The sequence below is a fragment of the Portunus trituberculatus genome, chromosome 45 (genome assembly GCF_017591435.1).
Source record: "Portunus trituberculatus isolate SZX2019 chromosome 45, ASM1759143v1, whole genome shotgun sequence".
Classification (NCBI taxonomy): domain Eukaryota; kingdom Metazoa; phylum Arthropoda; class Malacostraca; order Decapoda; family Portunidae; genus Portunus; species Portunus trituberculatus.
The window spans coordinates 10,527,480-10,548,212 of NC_059299.1; the positions used below are offsets into that span (position 1 = coordinate 10,527,480).

Below are 20,733 nucleotides of genomic sequence, written 5' to 3' on the forward strand. Positions count from 1 at the left end.
ACCACAAAGTATGATGCGATTTGATCCTCTGATTGATTTTTCTAAGGTATCCAAGGTCTCTTTCCTCATTCTCTCGTGGCTTTCTCTTGCCCAAGCTTCTGTGTATGGTGCTACGTACGTCGTTATCATTGTTTTCTCATTTTCTTTCGTTGTAATTTCCACTGCTAACACTTCAGCTAATTCAGACTCAATCTCTATATTTTTCACCCTTAAACTGTTGTGGACCAGAATACAAACTACTCCACCAAATCTACCCACTCTGTCTTTCCTCCAAATGTTGTATCCTTCCCAGCCAAACAACTCCAAATTTATCTCTTTTTTTTTACTTTAGTTTCCACCATACAAAATACCATGGATTTTTTTTTCCCTTAGCAAGTCTGCTATTTCTAGTCTTTTGGAGCTTATGCCATCCACATTGGTATAAATTAACCTTAGATCCACAAAGACTTCTTCCTTCACACCTCTTGTCACTACTCCTTAGGGGCCATCATCCCTCCTATGGCCCCTTCCACCTCTACTGACACACCTCTCTTGAACAGTCTCACCACTTTTCCCCTCCTTATAGCAAAAAAATATTTCTTAGCTTCTTCATCTGTTCTGTTTTCATTTTGACTTCTAGCCACTTTTCTCATCTCTTGAACTTTCATTCTCTCTGGTAATGATATATCTCTATTTATATAGATTTTTTTCATTCCCTCTATCCTTCTGAGCCTGCTTGCCATGGCCAACACCTCCCTTACAGTTCTTTCAGAGCTGAATCTCACTTTCACAGGTCTTTTGTTACAACTTTTCTTATCGTGATCGTATCTACCCACTCGCCTTATATCTAATATATCTTCCATTCATCTGTCTTCATCATCCTTTATTTCATCAAATCTCTTATGCACCATATTTTTGACCTGATCTTAACTATATTTTCAATCACTGGTTCTTGTATTCCCGATATAATAATTGAGGAAGCCCTTTCACATTCTTCTCTTATTAGGTTGGTATTTTCCTTGATTTCTCCCTTCACCAGTCATTTCATGTCACCCACCACTTCTTCCACCATGGAGCTCACTTTTGTCCTCATTTAAATCCCTGCTCAATTTTACAACCTCATTATACTTTCTTTCCATCAATTCTTTAGACTTTTTAACACTTGTCTCACTTTCTCTCTTATTTTGCTCCATTTTTCCTACACACTCCTCTGATTTCTTCACACTTGCCTCTACAGCTTTATTATTTTCTTCCACATTATTAAGTAAGGCATTCAACACTTCATCTTGTTTGCTTAGTTCATTTTTCAACTCTTCAAACTGGCTTCTCATATTTTCTGCTTCTGTCTCAAATTGTTTGACCTTCCTCTTAAGGCCTACAACATCACCCATCAAACTTCTGATCAGACCCTTATTTCTCCTGGAATTATCAATTAATTTTACACAAACACTCCTTAAGGTTGTTTCATCCATATTCATGACATCCTGAGAGTCTTCTATGCCACTTACTTCTTCTAAATCAAAACTTATTGATTTGGCTTCTTTTCCCTCCTCTGCCAGTCTCTCAAAAGTTTGCATTATGTCACCTTTTTCCCCTCTTCTGTCCAGGATCACTCTCTCAGCAGCTCTGTCTCCTGCCTCCGCCATGTTTGTTTACATCCTCCTGGGAGAGCTTCACTTGTGACCATCTAGATCGTTACTTTCCAGAATAAATCAGTTGTTTCAACACTTCTCAACAGTTATAGCACTTCACAAATACAAAAATGCGGTAGGGACACCACGGTTGTTGCCTCCTTCAGCAAATTTAAGGCAGAAAAGCTTGGAGCTACGAGTACTTCAGCTGCTTCCTGGAATCCGCCATCTTGGATTTAGAGAGCTCGTCATCTTGGATTTAGAGAGAGAGAGAGAGAGAGAGAGAGAGAGAGAGAGAGAGAGAGAGAGAGAGAGAGAGAGAGAGAGAGAGAGAGAGAGAGAGAAACTCTCTCAACATATTTGCAGCATAACCATCTTGAGACTCCCTATTCCTGGCCAGGAGCTGTTGCTGGCCTGTTAGGTGCTGCAGGTCTCTAGCAAGAAGAGATTCTGAATAATCAACTAAAGTCAAGAACAACCAATTCCATTTTCACTGATGACATACATTTAACACAATATATATACAACAATACATGAATAGTAGTATCCTTATCCTCCTTCTAGTGAAGGATAAGATTGTTATATGAAATACATAAATAAATAAATTATATATATATATATATATATATATATATATATATATATATATATATATATATATATATATATATATATACACAGTGGTACCTTGAGATACATGAGTTTAAGGCCCCCCACATACGAAGCGATTTTAGAAGCGCGACTTGAGAAGCGCGACTCCAAAGTCAATGCAAGTCTATTGGAGCCTTCAGACGTGGTCGCGACTCGCTGGGTTGGAAGCGCGACTAGAGATATCCCTTGGTGAAGCGCGATTCCCGAGCGACTCGAGTAACATATGTTACTATGAAGCCCCACATACACGAGGCGACAGCTTCCCGTGATTTCATCACTACTTGCATCTCATTGGCTGGTCGGGGTGAGATTAGAGCCAATGAGCGATCAAACAGTTTTCCTCCACGTGGAGTCTCCGAGCGCGCGCCCGCGGGGCAGCTGGGAGAGGGAGTGCGGGGTAACTGGTAACCAAAGACCCTATAAAAAAAAGACTGGAAAGCACCAAAATTAGGTGAAGAAAAGGCTAACTGCTTACTCTAATGTAGTTATTTCGTCCAACACAAGAGGGCTTCACCATCGCATAGACTAAAAATAGGGGAAACGAATGGCGCAATGTAAATACATAAAAACCTTCATACATAAGTCTTTAAATAGCTAATATCTTGTATAAGAACATTTTTAGTAATGATTAAATACGTTTTGCTTGACCCATATGAACTCATTTGCGAAGAAAAAAAAAAAAAAATCAATAAAGTAGACAGAACAGTTAGCATCCACGACCCGTGGCTGGCGGGTGTGCATTTTTCTCACTCCATTCTGTATCAACAAAGTCCCTTTCGAAAAAGAGGAGTGCTGAAGCCATCCATGAGAAGCACACCTTTACGGCCTCTTCTGTGGATAGCCAGGGAAACTATTATTCATGTGGAGAATGTAAAACTTCCTGTTGGTGGAACGGAGAAGTTTTGTCTCACCGCTGCCGCTGACCACATGGCTTCCCTTGACCTGACTAGACACAAGGAAATTTCTGCTTTATAAATGGACTTAAATGTAATACTATTTCAAGGTATCCGATTTGTTCATTTATGAAATTTCGTTGTGAACTGAGTTTATACAAAATACTATGAACACATTTTGTGCATGTATGTTCAGGGAAATGATTTTGTCATGGGATATTTTGCTTCTTAGATGGGATGTTAGAAGTGAAGGCCAGTAATTGTTGCTATGATTTTTGGAGCCATGATTGGTAGTGTGGATGGTGCATACCTATTCTTATTAGTATGCTTATGATTTTTTTTATTTTTTCAGATTCATGTGTATGCACGTGAAACTTAAATAAAGTTCATCCTTTACATGTGGAATATGAAACATTGTTCGGCTTCATGTGTCATATTTCAATGTACAATGTGAATGGCTATATACATATAATGATACAGCGTTTCAGGAACACTGGAGGGGCATTCTGTGCAGAACCACCTCTTTCTTTCAGGTGTTGCACCTCGAAATGGGGATGTATTCCCTCTGGGGTTTTACTTACTGAACATAAGTAGTAATTATATATATATATGTGTGTGTGTGTGTGTGTGTGTGTGTGTGTGTGTGTGTGTGTGTGTGTGTGTGCGTGTGTAGGTAGATGTATTAACAAAGTTCCTTAATTTCTCAGGTGTTGGAAGTATTCTGTATCATGTATGTAGATATGACATCATTTTATAGTGTTTTGCTAGCATGTTATGCTTATATTTTGTGTAAATAATTTAGCATGTGCTTGTATCTTCTTTAGAGTAGTGTTTGTGCTTAATGTAAACAATATATAACTATAATAATAATAATAATAATAATAATAATAATAATAATAATAATAACCAGCATTCTTTGATGTGACAAGTAATGATGCACTGACTGGTAGATGCTTTACCTAATTCATGCTTGTGTCTGACTGCTTCTACTGCTTTATTGTTTTCTGCATTGGAGATGTAAATCTGCGTTGCATAACAAAATGTCTTTTGCTTCATAAGGTTAACGCACTTTGCATTCATTGTTTATTAAAGGCGCAAATATTGTCAAAGTAATGGCATTTGTGATACAAGTACAGCAGGTATGAACTCCATATACAAGCATTGCTATATATGTATGTTATACCATGGCATCAATAGCATGCTTATGTCTGTGTTGTCACTCATCATTTGTGTTTTCTGACCTTTTGCCATGACTAACACCCTTTGTTTGTTTTCTTGTGTACTTTACCTTCAATACTGCTTTTGTCAGTTCTTAATTTCAATGTTCGCTGAACCTTTGAATGAAAATGTTTTCAGTGATGCGTTTCTTAACACTGAATCTATTTTTTTCCCAGATTATTTTTATCATATGGTTTATGGCAATAAAGTTTGGAACTTGACCCTTTTTATTTTTCATATTTCCTCCACACACAAAACAACACACACACACACACACACACACGAGTGTGTAAATAAGTGAGAATCTCTCTCTCTCTCTCTCTCATATATATATATATATATATATATATATATATATATATATATATATATATATATATATATATATATATATATACACACACACACACACACACACGTAATGATAAAAGTATTACTGGCTACATCTGGCAGTTCAGAGTTAGTGCTTCGTTTGGCGTCAAAGTTTTGTATATGTTGAATGCTAAGCTTTCCAGTCTTTCTTCTGTACTGTCTTTGCTGGTAACATCCGGCTTGGAGGAGTGCATCACAACCACGCATAGCAAGATGAGTGACCAGGGATCTGCTGACCGCTTTGATACCGAATTATTAATAAATGAAATAGAAAAACGTCCAGCCATTTGGGATATGGCATGTGCTGATTACAAGGATAGGGTAGTCAGAAAGAGATGCTGGGAGGAATTAGTGGATATATTCTGCAGTATGGCGGGGGAGGGGGTATGCTGTCGCTACACCAGTCGCTGTGTGTGGGGTCAACCCAGAATCGCGCTTCTAAAATCGCTTCGTGCACACGAAGCGACTTGAGAAGCGCGATTCTGGGTTGACCCCACACACACAGCGACTGGTGTAGCGACAGCATACCCTCTCCCCCGCCATACCCCCCCATCCCCGCTACTGTATCCACGTGGACTGCCCTCTCATTGGCCATAACACCCACCAATGACGCGGGAAGCTATTTCTATTTCATCTATTAATAATTCGGTATCAAAGCGGTCAGCAGATCCCTGGTCACTCATCTTGCTATGCATGGTTGTGATGCTCTCCTCCTAGCCGGATGTTACCAGTTACCCCGCACTCCCCCTCCCAGCTGCCCCGCGCTCCGACTCCACGTGGAGGAAAACTCTGCTTGATAGTTCATTGGCTCCGACCCCGACCAGCCAATGAGATGCAAGTAGTGATGAAATCGCGGGAAGCTGTCGCCTCGTATGTGGGGCTTCATAGTAAAGGTAAGTTTACACTTACGGCGTTTTGGTCACGGTGTGTCACGGCGACTCGCCGTGACCACGCCGCGACCAAAAGGTCCATTTTTTGGCATCGCCGCGACAGTGTGCGCAACACACCGTGACACAATGGCACGGCGACGTCACGGCGTGGCGCGGCGTGGCACGGCGGGGTGGAGCGGCGAGCCACGGTGAGGGCGCGGCGAGCCACGGTGAGGGCGCGGTGGGGTACGCACACACCTGTCACCTCGTGCCAAAGCGTGCCTGCTACATTGAAATATCGTGATAATTAGTGGCATGGGGTATAATATATAGAGGTCACGGGCTGCTACTGTAGGCACTTCTCGACTGACACCCATCATGGACAGAGCGAGAGAAGACGTAGGAACAAGCCTGTTCGTGCAGTGCTTGAATGAGTCGGAATGGTTAATGTGCTGTGACTTTATCTATATTTATACCCTCCCATGCATGTTGTCAGCCAATCAGCACATTAAATTCCAATTACTGTAACCCACCGTGACCACACCGCGTACACACCGTGACCACACCGCGAACACACCGTGTCGCACCGTGACAGTCACCGCGGCCACGCCGCGCCCACCGTGACAGTCACCGCGGCCACCCGTGCCCGCCGTGTCAAGTTGCTGTAGGCGCCGCGTCAAGTTGCACCCAGGCGAACTTGGCGCGGTGTGCCGCGGTGAGTCGCGGTGTGCCGCGGTGTCTGTCACGGCGCCGCGACACGCATCACGGTGTCTGTTGCGGCGACGCGCCACCGCGCCACCCCGTGACACAAAATCAAAAAGTTTTGATTTCTGGCACGGCGCCGCGACCATTTGGAGCGCTTGTTACGGTCTTGACGCGGTGTGCGCGCGGTGTAGGCACGGGGATGTCACAGCGTGGCACGGTGTGTCGCCGTGACACGCCGTGACACAAAACGCCGTAAGTGTAAACTTAAAAGTGGGTTGCCACACACGCACTTTTTGGGCACGACGTGGCACGAGGTGAGTGCGTACCCAGTGCGAGCCAACTCGTGTCCAAGAGCGCGCCAGTTCGTGCAGAACGCGTGCCACAAAGTCGGAGAAGTCGAGGCAGGGTCGCACGAAGGCGCGTCAATTTAAAAAAGTTTAATATTTTCCCCCGACGTTGTACGCAATGGCGACTTCGGGCCCACCTCGTGCCATCACCTCGTGACGCCTCGTCCCCTGTGCGAGCCACCGCGCGCCCATGTGCACGACGTCGAGCATGGCGCGCAGTGGCGCTACTTCGTGCCACCAGGGCGCGAGGTGTCACGAGGCGTGGTGCGAGGTGGAACGAGGTGTGTGCGAGGTGGGCACGAAGTTAGCGCGAGGCGGGCACGAAGTTAGCGCGAGGTGGACGCGAGCTGTCTGGCTAACGGCCTCCCAAGGGACCGGATCGAAGGGGTATATATAAAGGACCCGTGGGCCCCAACGTCACTTATCTCGCAAACACCGCCAGAAGAGGAACCCTCCCAACTCCAGCCAACCTCACCACCAAGATGCCCAAGAACGCCAAGCAGCCAGCACCACAGCAAGAGTTGTCCCCGAGTCTGCAGGAGGAAGGAAGTGGTGATGTCCATTGTAATTGAAGAACAGTGATCCTGCATGCGAGGGCTTCTGCAGTCGAACATGCTTGCCATCCAGAGCACCTCCACACTTGTGATAGTTCCACCTCTTTGAGTATCCTTCGGCAACTTGATTCCATTCTTCTGGGGTTCTTGGGCACTTGAGCACCTCAGGTTTGTAGATGTCAATGATGGCCTGGCAGACTTTAGGTACGAATCTACAGATGGCGGTTTTGGAGACCCTGAAGCTGTATTGCAGACTCGTATATGAATCGCCGGATGCCAGGTGTCGGAGGGTGACAGCCAACTTCAACCCCACTGACAGGGGCTCTCTCATTCTGGTGTGTTTTTTGGCGAGGATTGGAGTAAGCCGGTCCACCATCTCTCCGAAAAGTTCAGGTTCGATGCGGAGGAAGTTCTTGTAGCCCTTGGTGTCTTCTCGGTGGAGCTCCTGCAGTAGGTGGTGATAATCGCCATGCGTCGCTCGTCTCGTAAGCCATTCACGGCACCATATTCTTCTGGGTCTTCTTGCTGGTGGCTGGGGTGGCACGGGAGGTTGCTGTAGCCGTCTTCTTCTTTTTTGCAGCAGCAATGCAGCAGCCACCATCAGGATTCCTGTCATCAATACTTGTGCCTCTTGTCTGTAGTTTTCTTCTTCCATGTTGCCTGCTTGCCAGTCTAGCTTTGAGTGACTTGCTCATCATTGCGCAACCTATTATATACCCCTTGGGAGGCGCTGCAAATATTGGACGCATCCTCACAACACCCCGTGACATAACGTGACAGTACATCGGCAACAAGCGCGTACGTAATTATTATAATTCATGTGCGACCCCTCAAAACGGGTCGTCGGGTTCGGCCACACATGGTGTGCACGTCGTGCTCACCTCGTGTCACGTCTCGCAACACCTCGTGTCCACGTCGTGCTCACCTCGTGTCACGTCTCGCAACACCTCGTGCCCAGATCGGGCTCACCTCGTGCCACATCGCCACACCCTTGCGCGCAATGTACCCGACGTCTACCCGACGTCTCTGTTTCCGTACTGTTCCTACTCGCGGTGTGGCGCGCACTCACCTCGTGCCACGTCGTGCCCAAAAAGTGCGTGTGTGGCAACCCACCTTTACCTTTACATATGTTACTCGAGTTGCTCGGGAATCGCGCTTCACCAAGGGATATCTCGAGTCGCGCTTCCAACCCAGCGAGTCGCGACCACGTCTGAAGGCTCCAATAGACGTGCATTGACTTTGGAGTCGCGCTTCTCAAGTCGCATTTCTAAAATCGCTTCGTATGTGGGGGGCCTAATTTGTTCGATGAAGGAGCTTCTCAAAAAGCCCATAACTTAAAAAAAGAAAAAAAAAAAAAACTTTTCCCATTGAAATGCCATTAATCCATTCCAGCCTCTCCAAAAGGAGCGCCCCTATTTTTATGTGTTTTCAGGTAAGAAAAAGGTATTTATATATAATAAATATTGCACAAACACATGATAAAATATAACAAAAGATAATATAAATAGACAAACTAGTCTTATAAATCATATTTATCTCAGGAGATGCATTCCACAAGAGAGAGAGAGAGAGAGAGAGAGAGAGAGAGAGAGAGAGAGAGAGAGAGAGAGAGAGAGAGAGGTGGGGGGAAGCCCCACCTTAGCTGTAGAGGTTTGTTTACATTTTTTCTCCCTCCTCTGTGATAAGCATTGGTGGAGGAGATAAGTAGAGACAGGAGGAATTTGTTTTGCACATGCATACTTTATCAATGCATGAAAATATATGAAATAACAGCAAAAGTTTATTCAGTGTTCTAACCTTGGACACAGATGTTTTTCAGCTAATGGTGGAGGAGGGGGAGGGAGGGAGGAAAGGATGCAGGCACCATTCACATGTAAACATTAAACATAAATCAAAACTGCACTTCCTTAGACAAAAAAGGTCAGTAAATAATGTGAAATGAAAGAACACTCACAGTGCAAAAGATCCACGGGAAACATATAGATACCAACTCAGCTGAGGCTGGACTGATGCGCCGAGCCACCAACTACAGCGGCAACATCCCCCAAGCATGACTTGTATCTCAAAATTTTGCTTATATCTCAAAAAATACCAAATCATAGCCCGTATCTCAAGGTACCACTGTACTCGTGTATATGTGTGCACAACGGTGAGTACGATTAGAAAAAATTAGTCTGATTAGCTATTCCCAATTTGCCAACTCGTCAAGTCCAATTTGATTATCTGATTCAGATGCCAAAAATCTAAGTCTGATCAGCGATTATTCAATTTGATTAAATTTTTCTTAAAGTGATTCAATATTTTCGAAAGCAATTCAATGTTTTAAAGCAATTTTCAATGTTTCTAAAGTGAATTTAATTAGTTAATGAAAAAAAACAACAACTGTACGATACATATTACACAAAATGCACAGTAATACTAATAGGTTCTCTCGGAAAAAAGATAGGGTCAACTTTGTTCCATATATACTTTATAATATATAAAGTTTTCTACTCTACTCTTAGCCTGCCAGCTTAGTCCTCATCTTCCTCCACTAAGAAAAACGTAGAAAAATTTATTAAGAAACTGCTATTACGAAAAACAGACAAAGTCGGCCTGGATTAATCGTAAATAGCTTAACATTTTTGGCAGTCTGATTGTGTTTATCTGATTCATTTGGTGGGGGGTTAGTTCCACTTGATTATTCAGTTTGAAAATGCGAGTTCAATTAAACAGATAACGGGACTTACAAATTGGACCGCCTACCTGTGTGCATATACAATGTTCCCTCGCTATTTCGTGGTTCGACTTTCGGAGGCTTCACTGTTTCGCGGTTTTTATACATATTCGTAGATTTTTCGCTATATCACGGGGTCTGTGGCGTCACTTACAAATACTATATGTACAGTAATTTGGTAAGTTGGTGTGTAATAACGACGACAATGCACGTAAAGCACTGTACATGTATTGTTCCTATACATATGCAGCCTCACCCAACATCTTCCCCTGTTGTATCCAAGGCCCATAGAATAGAAGGTCGACCTACATGCAGCTCTAAGGGGAAAAGAGCTGGGGCTAGTGACGTCAGCAGGTTCACCAACAGGGGAGCTTCCTCCCAGGACGTGTCTTTCTTGCGCGGAAACCTCACGCTCTCCCTCTGGCCACTGAGCAAATCATTCTTACTTGACACAGGAGACAAGTTTTGTGAAGGCTTCTCTGCCTACTACTATTACTGCTCCACTGGGGCAGACTCGTGACCCCACTGCCTGGATCACAATTGCCATATTAACTATTATTTCCAAAAGAAAGTTCGCTATCGGAGTGATACTGCTACTACTGCATAGGTGGGTAGTACAACTTATCCTGTACTTATATTCATAGTAACAGTAATAGTACGTAATGATATAAATAGGTCTAAACTAATGTAAATCCTGCTGGTTCCTCACTATAGTGGGAACAGGCGCAGTAACTGCTGGATGACATATTCATCCGGAATATTTTGAGAGAGAGAGAGAGAGAGAGAGAGAGAGAGAGAGAGAGAGAGAGAGAGAGAGAGAGAGAGAGAGAGAGAGAGAGAGAGAGAGAGAATGATTTAGCGATGGTCTTTTTATCAGGAAATCATTGAGAGTACCGTTAACATCGCTCAACATTTGCTATAGTTAAATAGTGAAGTTGTAGTAATTGATGGAACGCCATAATCGATTTGTTGAGTCTTTTAATATAATCAGTGATCACCTTTCTCAATCGCGCTGTAAATCAAAGGCGAACAAGCTTAGGAAGAGCAGAAATATTCGAACTATCTATTTCCAAGCTGAATCTTTGTAACGAAAGGGACATAAGCAAAATTATAAGCATTACTAGGTAGGAAAGAACCAGAAATAAAGGGTTCAAGCGAGAAAAATTAAGGTTTAAGGCAGGGGTATTCAATTAAAAGTCACTGAGGTCCAGTTCTTAAAATTTCCCCCAAGTAAAAGGTCCGAACGGAAGTCCAGCATGCCACCCAGATACCCACCACGCCCTTTGGTCATACCTGCCACCCTGCATATTAGCTTGACCTTCCTACTGCAGGAAATTGAGAGTGTTCACGCTCTCACTGGCCTGTTGACACCCGCCAGCGTTGCACGGCGCCCCGCCACCCGCCACACCCTCCCTCCCCGCTGTCACCCGGCCGCAGATTGGTCACGGGTCCGGACAGAACCATCGCTCGGTCCGGATCCGGACCGGGGTCCGCCATTTGGTGATGCCTGGTTTAAGGAAAAGATGGAAAGGAATTGGTGATCTTCATATTCCTCTCCTCTTCCCCACCTCCACCTCCACCTCTAGATACTTATTATTGCTATTATTATTATTACTATTATTATTATTATTATTTTTATTATTATTATCTTTATTATTATTATTATTATTATTTCTTTTCTTCCTCCTATCAACCCATATCTCCTTCATACTTCATATTTCTTAACTTTTTTCTAAAGGAGTTTAGGTGAACTGATATGGGTTTTAAGCTTATTCTATGGATCTAGAAACAGACAGAGGTGGAATTAGCAGTATTTACTTAAAAGCAGGCTGATAGTCCTAATACCGAGCATTAGAGTACGAAGCGGAGGTAGTACGAGCGGCAGATTTCAAATGTTCGATAAGTAAAATAAAAAGACAACTAATGACGAGCTACACACATTCATAATGACGTATGGCAATAACGATTGGATTTTAATTTTTATGCGCCGCAACATCAACGGTCATATGGCGCCGCTACGATATTTTACTTATTACAATGTAGTTTATAAAAACTAAAAGAAATTAAAAAAAGATAAAATCAAAGGTAACAAAAAATACTAAAACTACAATAAAATTCAATAAAACATTAAAAATACATATAATAAACTTAAATAAAATGCATAAAATAGTTAAAACAAGTGAAAACGATAAAATTAATGGTAATTAAAAACAAAAAGCTACAATAATATACATAAAACATTAAAATACATATATTAAAATTAAATAAAAATCACAGCTTTGGGAGAAGGCCAGCTTCTCCCAAAAATCTAAAAACGTCATGGCCTTGGGCCAGACACTTTGGTCCAAGGACCTTTGAGATATAATAGACACCGCTATCTCTACCGCGACAGCGGTAGAGGTAGCGGTGTCGTAACTCTATCAAACTAGGGCACTCTACCAATAGGTGCCGCACGGTAAGCGGCACCAGGCAGTCATCACAGTAAGGTTGAGGGTTCCTGGTCAACAGGTACCTCTGTGTAAGGTACGTGTGACCTATACGCAGTCGCGCCAATAAAGTCTGTAAACGTCGATCTCGAACATGGGTGTATGTCCAGTGAGGGATAGAGGAAATAGTGATCTCTCCCATTTTCGAGGTTGCGACCCCCGTTAGCCATCTCCTCTGCCAGATTGCTGCAACTGCCTCACGAATTAGAGGAAAGACATCTCGAAACGGAACAGACGCAGGAGATGGAGCGCGACTTGCTGCCTGTTTAGCGAGGCGATCTGCATGTTCATTCCCTGGAACACCAACGTGACCAGGAACCCAACACGATATCCTCGTTGTGTAAGAAGGTATAGCCACTCCAGGGCTGATAAAACCAAAGGGTTAAAGGATATAGTGCAAGAGAGAGAAGTAAGAGCACTGCGACAGTCACTAAAAATTGTAAAAGACGAAACCGGTAGAGTAAAATTATTTGTAAAGCTAGGACTATGGCAGACAGCTCCGCAGTAAAAACGGACGCCACTGAAGGAAGGCTGCCAGACCGATAAAAAGAGGGGAAAACCACACTAAATCCAACGCCTGAGTCGGATTTGGAGCCATCAGTAAAAACAGGGATATCATCAGAATGCATAAAAAAGTGTTCTAAAAACCGTGTGTGGGACAGAGCTGGCAAAAAATCCTTCTTGCCATCCATGGCAGGGCATAATGAGATAACAGGAAGCTGCCAATTACCAACTCGCGGGAGACGGAAAGAGTACACAGGAGTGGGGTCGATAGATAACTCTGCCATGAGATTTGCAACACGTAGGCCAAAAGGTTTAGGGAGACTCGGTCGAGTGACATACGCCTGCGAGCGCGAGTCCCGCAACATTGACACACAGGGGACAAAATCAGGCAGACGGTGGGTGCGAAACCAACACCGGAGCATCGAAGACTGGCGCCGGAGGTCGAGCGGCCAGAAACCAGCATCCACTAGAAGGCTAGGTATTGGAGATGTCCGAAATGCACCCGTAGCCAAGCGGACCCCAGCATGATGCACGGGGTCAAGCGAGCGTAGTCGTGCATCTGTTGCGGATGAGTAGATCTCACAGCCGTATTCCAGCTTCGGAAGTATGAGTGTACGGTGAAGCAACAGCAACGTGTCCCTGTCCGCACCCCAAGAGGTATGACTTAAAACCCGAAGAAGGGATAGTGCCTGCCGACAAGACGCCTTAAGAGAGCGAAAATGGGGAACCCAGGTGAGACGGTTGTCAAATAAAAGGCCAAGATATCGAGTCGCCTCCACGCATGAGAGGCGTCTATTGGCGAGGTATAAATCCGGGTCTGGATGGACACCACGGTTGCGACAAAAATGCATGGCTACGGTCTTCGAGGTGGAGAATCGAAAACCGTTCATGTTGGCCCAACTGGACACCCTATTGATCGCCAGTTGGAGCTTGCGCTCAATCAGTGACATCCTAGAACAGGCATCACCAAATGGCGGACCCCGGTCCGGATCCGGACCGAGCGATGGTTCTGTCCGGACCCGTGACCAATCTGCGGCCACAGCGGGGAGGGAGACATCCGATGGCGGGTGGCGGGGCGCCGTGCAACGCTGGCGGGTGTCAACAGGCCAGTGAGAGCGTGAACACACTCAATTTCCTGCAGTAGGAAGGTCAAGCTAATATGCAGGGTGGCAGGTATGACCAAAGGGCGTGGTGGGTATCTGGGTGGCATGCTGGACCGTTCGGACCACTTGGGGAAATTTTAAGAACTGGACCTCAGTGACTTTTAATTGAATACCCCTGTCCTAGAAGCAGCAAAAGAGATGCACAAGTCGTCCACATATAAAGAACTGTGAATGCCATCCGGTAGAGTATCTACGAGTATAACACCATTTATTGCAACTGCGAATAGCGTAACACTAAGAATACTTCCCTGTGGGACACCGTCATTTAAAGCTGTAGCATCGGAGAGAACACTCCCAACTCGAACCCGTAAAAAACGGCTGGATAAAAACTGCTGGATAAAAATAGGAAGGTGGCCCCGAAGGCCCAAATTAAACAAAGACTGTAAAATGCCATGACACCAAGCCGTGTCGTAGGCCTTCTCCAGGTCAAAAGAGACTGTTACTTGATGGTGGTGATTAGCGAAGGCCTCACAAATGGAAGACTCTAGGGATAAAAGAGCATCAGTAGTAGACCTCATCTTTCGGAAGCCGTACTGTACCGGTGACAAGTACTTCCCCTCTCCAAATACCACATGAGTCTTATATTTACCATCTTTTCTAACACTTTGCAAATACAGGACGTTAAAGATATAGGACGGTAGTTCGTAGCCTGGAGATTATCTTTCCCAGGCTTCGGAAATGGGAGAACCACTGCCACAGCCCAAGAAGATGGAAAGTCACCGGTATGCCAAATCATATTATAAAGATTTAAAAGAAAGTTAAAAGCAGTGTCAGACATGTGGCGCAAGAAGGCATAAGGTATATCATCTGGCCCAGGAGAAGAGTCGTGACACTGGGACAAAGCGGTCCGCAACTCGGAAGCAGAGAAAGGGACATTATAAGACTCCTCCAGCGGAAGAAAAGTTTATGCCGAGAGATTCCATTCTCTGGCGGTGACGTGCGCCCGGAGCTGCAGGATGCCTCTGGGAAACACTGGCAAAGTGCTCCGCAAAGAGGTCAGCGACATTCCTAGGGTCTGCCACCGTTCGCCCAGCAGACAACAAAATTGGTGGGGAAGCAGCAGAATACTTCCCAGCAATTCGGCGGACTTTGTTGAAGACATCCGTAAGAGGGTGCGGACGTTTATGGAAGAGATATAGGCTTTCCACGAGGCTCTTTGTGCCTCTTTCAAAATGCGGCGGGCCCGAGCTCGGCATCGCCGAAAAGCTTCCAGGCACTGTGGGTCCCCACGATGTCGCCGGAGACGAGAGAAAGCTGACCGTTTCTCTTTAACCGCTGCAGTGCATGCTGCGTTCCACCAAGGAACGGGACGCTTAGTAAAGCGACCTGACGTCCTAGGGATTGTCTGAAGGGCTAAAGAAATAAAAAATCAGTAAAATAATCAACAGCCTCAGCACAAGTAGAAAAGTCAGCCAGCGGACGAATAAAAGAGCTAAGGTCTGTGAATCGACGCCAATCTGCCTTGTCTAAAACCCAGCGTGGTGGCCGGGACTGTGGCTCAGATTTCACAGATTGCAATAAAATCGGAAAGTGGTCACTACCGTGTAAATCCGGTAGGACTCGCCAATTAAAATCAAGGAAAGAATTAGATGTACAAAGAGAAAGATCGATAGCTGTAAAAGTCCCAGTAGGAGTGTGGAAATGTGTAACATCCCCAGAATTTAAAATCTCCAATCCTCATCCTCAATAAAAGAACCGATTAAAACCCCACGAGGATTACGAGCACCTTCATCCCACAACGGGTGACGGCCGTTAAAATCTCCCAACAAAAGAAAAGGCGGAGTCAGCTGACGCACCAGGCCGTCAAGCTCACCCCTGGAGACAGGAAGCCGAGGAGGTAGATATAAACTGCAGATGGTGTACAGTCGTCCCATAAAGACCTTAACAGCAACCACCTGAAGGGGAGAGTTAAGTTGTACCGGGATAACAGGTATATCCTGACGGACTAGAATAGCTGTGCCACCGTGGTGGCCCTGGTCAGGGAAAGGAGTGTTAAACCACGATAGCCAGGAGGACTAGAATAAGTACTATCACCTATCATAGTCTCTTGTAGAGCTACACAGGCTGGAGAGAACTCCGACAGCAAAGCTCGGAGTTCCCCCCACGAGGCGCGAAGGCCTCTACAGTTCCATTGTAGAAGCTTGAAGACGACTATTTGGGTGCAGTGGACGAGCGAGCCTTTTGAGGCTGCCCGTGACTGACCTGACTAGAACTAATCAAACGACGAGAAGACACCGGGAATTGAGGTGTGCCGGGTCGTTGGACCTCAGCCTTTCGGCTTATCGGTGGGTGATGCGAACTATCATCACTTTTACTGGTCCTCGGAGGACGAGGATCAGGCAGGACTGCACTTTCCGATACAGTTGGTCCACGAGGGACGGCTATGACAATATCATCGGACGTCTCCATGCTCAGACCGTCCTCATCATAAGAAGCCCGATCTGAGACGGAGGGCGTCACAGAAGGCTGGACAGAAACTACTGGAGCTACCCTAGCAGAGCGGTCCCTGGAGGACTCACGATTATAAGCACCGGGAGAAAACTTAGACTGCTTATGCTGAGCTAAATCTAACGACTCCGCAGAGCCGCGGTGCCGCTTAGTTAGACCCTTGAAAGGCTTAGGAGATACAGGTGGCAAATGGACATCTACTACATGGGTAACTTTGTTCAAGTCCGTATTTTTCTCGTCACTTCTAAGAGATGACTCAACCGAGTCATCAGCCAAAATGGCAAACCTGTTAGCCAGATAAACAGTACCACCCGCCCCAACAGAGCGAGAGGTAGCAGGAGGAGTTGTCTTCGGACCGGCAGACTCAGCCGAAGAGCGAGCGGCCAATGAAGCATAGGATGTCGCACCAGTACCATCCTTCTGGCGGTACAGGAGTTCACGGCGGGCGCTACCGAGGCTGATAAACTGACTATTGGCAAGCTGTAGAATGTCCTGCTCCAGGCGATACCTAGGGCATTGCCTGGAACGTACCTGGTGAGCATCACGACAATGAAAACAATAAGCTGCACCATTGCAATGCTCCTCTGAATGCGAGTCGAGTGCAGAGCAATTACCACATCGGGAAGCTTCCTTACACGAGCTTTTCCCGTGACCGTACCCATAGCATGAGAAGCACTGAAGAGGGCGAGAAACAAAGTGCCTCACCCTAAGGTTGATAGGACCGATATTAACACGGTCAGGAAGGGTGGACCCAAAAAGTGAGAAGGACCATGTTGGAGGAGTTCCTCATCTTAGTCACCTTTTGTACTGAGCTAGGGCACATTGCTAGTATTTCCTCTTCTGGGAATTCATAGAGGTCTTGGCTATAAACACAACCTTTGCTATAGTTAAAGGTGGGATGAGCCTTAACAGTCTCAAACATGCTGTCAGAAGGGCATGGGAGATGTTGCAACATCCTAGCTTGCGTAAGATCTTTTGCTCGCACAAGCACCCCCTTCCCATACTTTTTCAGATTCCCCTCAGGAATCGTGCCGATTTCTTTGGACAGGTACCGGGAGGCATGGATGAAATTCCCACGCCCATTTCTATAGTACGCCACAAACCAACGTGGAGGTGGGATCTGGCGGACTGCTGGAACTGAATTCTCTAAATAGTTTTCAAAAACATTTGGGATGTAATCCATGTCACTGTCTGAAATATTACGTGACTGGAGAAATTCAGTTTTAAAGCCATGGCCGGCGAGGGCAGAGATGCTACATGTTCATAAGCTAAACGAGCTTCATCACATGACATAAACGTTACATAGCATCGGTTAGAAGGAAAGTCCTTATCATAAACCAGTCGAATGCGAACAACCGTACCATACGCCTTGAGAAGTGAGTGCAAGGCATGATAGGAAAATGATGGATTAACATTTACCATTACAAAAGAATCATATGCAGCAGAAATGCATCCTCAAAAGAACTTCCAGAACAAGAGACTGCTGTGGGAGGCCCTTGTGGAGGGGAATCCTCCTCCTTACTCAGACCTGAAGATGACGTCTCGTGGGCCAGGTCAGCCACCTCACGAGAACCTGAATGTTTTTTGTGTTTTCCCATAAAAACAGCTACACAAAAAATTGGCTCCAGGGGCAAGGGAAACCACCTACTGGGACTACAATGGGAGGAAGCGCTGGCTGCCGTGGACGGGTACCTCGTCCCCATGCGGACCAGTCGTTTTAAAAAGGCCCCACATGATACGAATGTTTGTCCACGACAGAGCTGAGACCCCCCTCCCAAAGCATCCCAGCCTGGACACCCAACCATCCAGCACAGGACAGCCCCTATTGGGCGATCCCTCCAGCGGGTGGCTCCGCTGGTCCACTGGCAGCCTACGTAGGAACCATTTAGTCTGGCCCCTCACTGGCGACCGTACTAGCATGGGTAGCCCTCTCCCCCTCGAAAGGGCAGAGCAGGGGACTAAGCCCCCTCTAGCCTAGCTCGCCAGGTCACAGGGGCACGCAAGCCCCCCCACCACGACAAGGCGGTTCCCATCTGGGGGGGTGGCAATAACGACGAGCAGTTTCCTTTTTCCTTATTCTAAATTCTTCAACACTCTGGCCAATACGTAAGACAATCCTGTGACAGCTTTACGTACTACGGTCACTTCCCCTACAGGGTTATGCGGCTGTCAAAGTGAAGACTGACGAATGATATCTGATGACCGTGCTTACCCTGGTGTGAATGTCAGCCCCATACACATACATACAGCAACGTAAACACACACACACACACCATACGTCACTGGGAGTAATAATGATCGTTTCCACACCTGCCGAAACGATAATTACTGTCAGTTCTATGTGTACTAGCACTGGTTCAGAAGATGCGGTGAACTTGTTAAAGCCAGCTGTGACCTCACTGAACGTTTCCTTTGGTGACTTACAAAACAAGGGGGCAGTCATAGCCTGCCCTCTAAACACAACTCTCTTCCTTCATACAAAACTATAAAAATCTTTAACTGGGAAAAAAAAAAAAAAAAAAAAAAATAGAACCATCATCTTAGGAGTCCCCCTTCTGACCACATTTCCTTCAACCTGTTTGGGAACTGGCACGTCTGTGAACTTTCTTTTTTTTTTTTTATCAGTTTTTGTTGCCCTTGGCCGGGTTTCCTCTTACATAAAAGAATAAAAATGGAAAACAATGATCCAATATGTAAACCCACACGTGCACACGCACACAATCACTTCATTTCCCGTCCTCCTCAGCACCGCTTATGTCACTAACCACTCACCACTGTACTGCTTTTCATCCCATCACATTCATGCTTCACACAATCACCTCATTTCCCGTCCTCCTCAGCACCGCTTGATGTCACTCACCACTCACCACTGTACTGCTTTTCACCCCATCACATTCATGCTTCCACTCTCTCTGATAACCTAATTCCAGAACCGCACGGCATATAATTATCAATTCAGACACGTGTTTTTCTTTACCAGTTTACCTCCTGTCACTCCTCACAGGGAGCCAAGATGAAATGATGCAGGAGTCACGGGGAAAAATAATACTAAACATAATGCATCAATACACTGCCTTAATTCCGCTCCCACAGAGCCACTTCGCTAAACAAAATATTCAATAACTCCATAAATACGTGACATGTGAATAATCGTAGCCACAAATGCTCTTCCTGACCACCTCTGGGCCCGCACAACACGCCACGGTGACGGGATAAGATCACGATGAAAATGTAACATACTGACACAATCTTAACATTAACCGACACGAACTAACAAAACACACAAAAAACCCAAGAAATACATGAAAAAAAAGAAATTGTCAAATAGCCTTAAAAAACACCAAACAAACACCTAAGAAGACTCCAGAACACCTACCAACTCCCCAATCAAGTGAAGTGGTCCTGACCTTCCACGTATCGAAACAAAGCTACAAAAACCTCCCTAAACAAATAACATAGATGCATGCTTTCACACACACATGTTCTGCCTTACCTTGCCTTGCTTCTCACAAGACGGTAGGATGAAAGAAGACACGGTTCACGGAGAAAATGTAAAAAAATAAACCTAAATGTCTCATGGTACTGCTCTCCGCCTCGCCAGCAGCCATTACAGTTTCCTTTCCTGCCTCCTGTCACGTCGAACAATGAAATGAAAAATAACTCGGTAAATACAAAATGCACGGTCTCAAATTTTCACATACTTGTTTTAACCTACCTATTCTTCCTTCTCACAACACGTCAAGGTGAAGGAATAGCTGTAATGGTGAAGCTGAGGAAGGGAAGATGTCTGGGAGATGTTAAAAAGATATAGTTTCCCGCAAAGATGTGTGAGACGTGGAACAGTTTGGGTGAAGAAGTGGTGTTAGCAACGAGTGTGCAGAGCTTAAAGAAAAATTGGATAAGTGTAGATATGGAGACAGGGCCACACCAGCGTAAAGCCTGGAAAACTACACCTAGGTAAATCACACACACACACACACACACACACACACACACACATATAAAGCCATTTTTATCAAACTTATTACGCTTCTACTCCTGGGTTACAGAAGGACTGGAAAGCAGAGACGGATGATGGACACAGTATACCTGGATATAAAAAAGGTTTTTGATAAAGTCCCGCATGGAAGACTATTTTGGGAAGTAGAGAACGTAGGAGGACTGTGAGGAACCGTGCTCCAATGGACAAGAGATTAT

At 45.3% G+C, this 20,733-nt stretch overlaps 1 protein-coding gene across 2 annotated transcripts in view; it reads right to left on the bottom strand.

The window, feature by feature from the left end:
* The window catches only part of LOC123519340, a 41,623-nt gene extending 21,475 nt beyond the window's left edge, over positions 1-20,148 (bottom strand). For both annotated transcript variants that reach the window (XM_045280588.1, XM_045280587.1), the window contains exon 1: positions 20,030-20,148. The gene's annotated coding sequence lies outside the window, so the exon portion shown is untranslated. The remainder of the gene's footprint in view (positions 1-20,029) is intronic.
* Between the last annotated feature and the right edge of the window lie 585 nt (positions 20,149-20,733).